The sequence below is a fragment of the Lathyrus oleraceus genome, chromosome 3 (genome assembly GCF_024323335.1).
Source record: "Lathyrus oleraceus cultivar Zhongwan6 chromosome 3, CAAS_Psat_ZW6_1.0, whole genome shotgun sequence".
Lineage (NCBI taxonomy): Eukaryota > Viridiplantae > Streptophyta > Magnoliopsida > Fabales > Fabaceae > Lathyrus > Lathyrus oleraceus.
In genome coordinates, this window is record NC_066581.1 from 292865020 (window position 1) to 292871540 (window position 6521).

Here is a 6521-nt window from a genome sequence, read left to right on the forward strand (position 1 = left end):
CGTCAACGGACAAATGGGAAGAGAAACCACGACCAGACGTCAACGGACGAATGGGAAGAGAAACCACGACCAGACGTCAACAGACGAATGGGAAGAGAAACCACGACCAGAAGTCAACGGACGAATGGGAAGAGAAGCCACGACCAGACGTCAACAGACGAATGAGAAGAGAAACCACGACCAGACGTCAATGGACAGATGGGAAGAGAAACCACGACCAGACATCAACATACGAATGGGAAGAGCAACCACGACCAGACGTCAACGGACGAATGGGAAGAGAAACCACGACCAGACGTCAACAGACAAATGGGAAGAGAAACCACGACCAGACGTCAACGGACGAATGGGAAGAGAAGCCACGACCAGACGTCAACAGACGAATGGGAAGAGAAACCACGACCAAATGTCAACAGACGAATGGGAAGAGAAACCACGACCAGACGTCAACAGACGAACGGGAAGAGAAACCACGACCAAACGTCAACGGACGAATGGGAAGAGAAACCACGACTAGACGTCAACGGACGAATGGGAAGAGACTCGATGCTACGGACATCGAAAGATGATGTCTACTGACACCTAAAGAAAGGACACACACGGGTGTCAACACGACACCTACCTGTATCGCAAGAACGACATCTACACATGTCAGACAAGGTAGACACTTGCCAGGGATTACACTAGGGAGTCACGCTTTCCTTTCACGGACGGGTGAGGAAATAAACCTCTATGGGGATTGTCAATTCTGAATGCTGTCAGGAACAACTGCTGCAAACGTGCCATACGGATGTTGAAAAAAGGTCCACCTCTGCTGGGGATATGGTCTAATCCGGTTTAACACATGTATGCATATGTTTGAATTTTCCATGGCGTAATGCTCCATACTAGATGGAAATGCTACGCGATTTGAGGATGCAAATGCAAATGATGATTACTATATGCAAGATGCAAAAGATGAAAACTTCTGCTGGGGAAAGCCCACGATCGCTCTGCTGAGCGCACAATTCTGATCTGATCCTCCAACTCTGTGGGGAGACGCAACAAATCTGCTGTGGATACTTGCTGATCTGACATTCTCGAAATGGCAGAGAGACCAACTCAACTGGGGAGCCACTTGTTGGGAAAACTCCAACCTCTCGATCATGCTGGGGAATAGCACTGCTGCTGGGGAAAGGATAATCCTCATTGGGGATAACATTCACTGAACCCGATCCGCTCGGGGACTTCGCTGGGGAAAACAAATAACGCCCACCTCCGTTGGGGAAATAAAACTCTCAAACCTGCTGAGAGAAACAACAAACTTCGGACTAGCTGGAGAAACAACCCTGCTAGGGGAAACAGCAAACTTCAGACCAGCTGGGGAAAACAACAACCTTCAAGCCTGGCTGTTGAGGAACAAACTACCCGCAGTCTTCTGCTGGGGAAATAGAAACCTTCAGACTCTCTAGGGAACTAACAATCCTCAGACTTGTTGGGGAAAGACATTCTCAACCCTGCTAGGGATTACAGCGAACTCCAGACCTGCTGAGGAAACACTGATCTCGAAACTGTTGGGGAGACACACTCTCAACCCTGCTAGGGGAAACAGCAACCTTCAGACTTGCTGCTGAGGCGAAACACCGATCTAGAAACTGCTGGGGAGACAAGTTCTGAACTTGCTTAGGACAACCCAACTCCTCACACTACTGGACAGTGTTAAAACACCTTTGAACAAACTGTGGCTTATCTGCTTCAGCCAGCAATCAAAGATAGTATCCTGCAAACAGCAAGACATACATGCCCCAGGGGGTCGTATGGACAGAATACACTCAAGTGCACTCAACACTCAAAATAATTTTCCAATGTTGTATATTTCTGCATGTTATTGTCTAGCCTTCATGTTTTTAGATGCAATGTTTATCAAAAATTCGGACGTTTTTGCAAACAAAACAGTAAAATAAAAACAAGAGAGCAATTTGACTGAATAACGACTTTTATTGATTGAAAATGGCCTACAAAGGCAAATACATCAGGAAGCAATCCCTAGGAAGAGGTAATTGCGCCAAACAAGGAAATAAACTATCCTATTGGCAATGTGAACATGGCATCCACTATTTTCCAATTCTGTTATGACTCGTATATCCTCAATTTCCCCCAAATTCCCTGCTTTCTGAGAAGAATGATTGGACCGGTCATATCCTTCGAGATGGTAGACGTTGAAGCGTGATGAAGTACAGATAACTCAGATTCTAGTCTTCGCTTTAATCCCTCTTTTGCCTGGATCGCCTTTTCAGGTTTTCAATCCACTGGGATACCCATTTTTTCCTAAGCCGCCTTTGCAGGTTTTCGACTTACCGGGTGTACATATTCTTTTTTATTCTTTATCCCTAACTTTTTCCCGAACCTTTTCCTTTTTCTTTTGGTTCGCTGGGATGCCCTTTTTTGCCTGGACTATTTTATTCTTTTCATCCAGCGGGTCTCTTTATGCGAAGTATTTTTTGACTACATCTGAGTTCACAGGGGACGGAAAATCTTCACCATCCATAGTTGTCAGCATCAAGGCTCCACCAGAAAAGACCTTCTTAACAACATATGGACCTTCATAGTTCGGAGTCCACTTGCCCCTGTTATCTGTACCTGGAGGAAGGATCCTCTTCAAAACCAAATCACCTGTCTGATAGCTTCGAGGACGCACTTTCTGATCAAATGCCTTCTTCATCCTTCTCTGATACAGTTGCCCATGGCACACAGCTGCCAGGCGCTTCTCTTCGATAAGGCTTAACTCATTAAACCTTGTCTGAATCCATTCAGCCTCGTCTAGCTTGACATCCAGCAGGACTCTCAGAGAAGGAATCTCCACTTCAATAGGTAGGACTGCTTCCATACCATACACAAGGGAGTAAGAGGTTACCCCGGTCGACGTACGTACTGAGGTACGGCACCCATGCAAAGCGAAAGGCAACATCTCATGCCAATCCTTGTACGTCACGACCATCTTCTGTACAATCTTCTTAATGTTCTTGTTTGTCGCCTCTACAGCACCATTCATCTTTGGTCTGTAAGGAGAAGAATTGTGGTGTTCGATCTTGAAATCTCTGTAAAGCTCTTTCATCATCTTGTTATTGAGATTCGAACCATTATCAGTAATGACTCTCTCAGGAACCCCATAACGATAGATAATTTCCTTCTTAATGAATCGGGCAACCACTTTCTTGGTCACATTGGCATAGGAAGCTGCTTCCACCCACTTGGTGAAGTAATCAATCGCAACCAGGATGAAGCGATGTCCATTAGACGCAGTAGGTTCAATCTTCCCAATCATATCGATGCCCCACATCGCGAATGGCCAAGGAGAATTCATAACATTCAGAGGGTTTGGTGGTACATGCACTTTATCTGCATAAATCTGACATTTATGGCACTTCCGAGCGTATTTGAAACAATCGGACTCCATGGCTATCCAGTAATAACCGGCTCTTAAAAACTTCTTAGCCATTGCATGACCACCAGCATGGGTACCGAAAGATCCCTCGTGTACTTCTTGCATTAACATGTCTGTTTCGTGTCTATCCACGCATCTGAGCAGAACCATGTCAAAGTTCCTCTTGTACAACACATCAAACTGATTCAAATAAAAGCTTCCAGCTAGCCTTCTCAGGGTCTTCTTGTCATTCTTTGACGCTCCTTCAGGATATTCCTGGCTTTTGAGGAAATTCTTAATATCATAGTACCACGGCTTCTTATCAACAACAGACTCGGCTGCAAACACATACGCAGGCCTCTCGAGTCGATTCATAGCAATGTGTGGCACATGATTCCACCAATGGACTTTAATCATAGAAGACAGTGTGGCCAAGGCATCAGCCATCTGATTTTCATCCCGGGGAACATGATACAACTTCACTGTCTTGAAGAAAGTCAGGATTCTTCTGGTGTAATCTCGATAAGGAATCAAATGCGACTGATGAGTATTCCAGTCTCCATTGACTTTGTTAATCACTAGAGCGGAATCTCCATAAATGTCCAGAGTTTTGATCCTTAGATCGATGGCTTCTTCAATCCCCATGATACAAGCCTCGTATTCAGCCTCGTTGTTGGTTACTTCGAAAGTCAACCTGGCAGAAAAAGGTAAGTGTGCGCCTTTAGGATTGATGAGTACTGCCCCAACACCATTTCCATTCACATTAACCGCCCCACCAAACATCAGTGTCCACTTGTCACCAGGATCCGGTCCTTCCTCGACGAGAGGCTCTTCACAATCTTTCATCTTTAAGTACATGATGTCTTCATCAGGGAATTCAAACATCATTGGCTGATAATCATCAATTGGTTGCTCGGTAAGGTAATCAGATAGAATACTACCTTTGATGGCCTTCTGCGACGTGTACTGGATATCATACTCTGTTAGAATCATCTACCAACGAGCCACTCGTCCGGTGAGAGCCGGCTTTTCAAAGATGTACTTCACTGGATCCATCTTAGAAATCAACAAGGTAGTATGGTTCAACATGTACTGTCTCAGTCGGCGAGCAGCCCATGCCAAAGCACAGCAAGTTTTCTCGAGCTGCGAATATCTTACTTCACAGTCGGTAAACTTTTTGTTAAGGTAGTATATCGCATGCTCTTTTCGACCAGACTCATCATGCTGTCCCAATACACACCCCATTGAGTTCTCTGTCACTGAAAGGTACATTATCAGAGGCCTCCCAGGAACTGGAGGTATAAGGATTGGAGGTTTCTGCAAATATTCTTTTATCTTATCAAAAGCTTTTTGACAATCGTCGTTCCACCTGATTGCTTGATCTTTTCTTAGCAATTTGAATATCGGTTCACACGTGGCTGTTAGGTGAGATACGAACCGTGCAATGTAGTTCAACCTCCCTAAGAACCCACGAACCTGCTTTTCCGTTCTTGGTTCAGGCATTTCTTGAATAGCTTTTACTTTCGCTGGATCAACCTCAATCCCCTTCTCACTGACAATGAAACCCAACAGCTTTCCGGATCTCACTCCAAACGTACACTTGTTTGGATTCAGCCTCAGTTTGAACTTTCTCCGTCTTTCAAACAACTTTTGCAGGTTTACCAAGTGCTCCTCTTCTGTCTGAGACTTCGCGATCATATCATCCACGTACACTTCAATCTCTTTGTGCATCATATCATGAAAGAGAGTCGTCATAGCCCTCTGATAGGTAGCACCGGCATTCTTCAGCCCAAATGGCACCACCTTATAGCAGAACGTGCCCCAAGGTGTAATGAATGTCGTCTTTTCCATGTCTTCTGGCGCCATCTTGATCTGATTATAGCCAGAGAATCCATCCATGAAAGAGAAAACCGAGGATTGAGCAGTGTTATCAACCAATACATCAATGTGAGGTAATGGGAAGTCATCTTTCGGACTGGCTCTGTTTAAATCTCGGTAATCGACACACATCCTGACTTTACCATCCTTCTTCGGCACGGGTACGCTGTTGGCCACCCAGGGGGGATAATTGGTAACTGCCAGAAAACCCGCATCCAATTGCTTCTGAACTTCCTCTTTGATCTTGACAGCCATATCAGGACTAGTTCTGCGAAGCTTCTGCTTTACCGAAGGACAATCTTCTTTGAGAGGTAGCCTGTGCACCACAATATCTGTATCCAAACCAGGCATATCTTGATATGACCATGCGAATATCTCCACATATTCTCGCAGCATCTCAATCAGCCCTCTCTTGACAGTTTCCTTTAAAGCAACCCCGATCTTGATCTCTTTCCTGGCGTCCTCAGTACCAAGGTTAATGACTTCCAACACTTCCTGATGCGGTTGGATGACCCTTTCCTCCTGTTTCAATAGTCTGACCAATTCTTTGGGGAGTTCACAATCTTCTTCACTCTCCTCTTCAGCTTGGTAAATGGGATTATCGAAATCATACTGAGCCATAACAGAACTGTTTTTAGTGGAGTCCGCGAGATCGATTCTGCACGAACGATGTTTAATGCTTTATTTTAGAAAAGAGTTCAAGAAAGTCACAAAAACAAAAAACATTGCCATTTTTATTGTTTTGAAAATGAAAATAAAAAACAGAAAGACAGTGAGCACAAATTTGTTTGCAAAACGTCCTTTATTAATGATAATCATTGAAAGTTCAAACATGATGTGGTCCTACAATGAACCACTACGCTCCGGGCAGAACGTAGGGTTTTTATGCAGAATGAAAAACAAAAGAAAATTACTATGTCTGAAGAGTAACTTGGACTATTTCTTCGGCTGTCCAATTGTTGACCATCTCCCCTGGAGCACACGGGGGCACCCAGTTGTCCATATCGCAATCACTATCACCGTCTTCACTGCCTGCTGCAAAGACATCACCATGATTTCATCAATCCAGCGCTGGTGAAGGTACACGGCCCTTTCTGAACACCCTGCTCTGCCTGAAGAGGCTGATAACCAATGCCAAATTTGTCTTCCTTCACGGGCATGTCAACCATCTTGCCCCAACCTTCTGCATTGCCTGAGTTGACAACCTCCAAAGCCTTCTTGTACGATGCAATTGAGACAC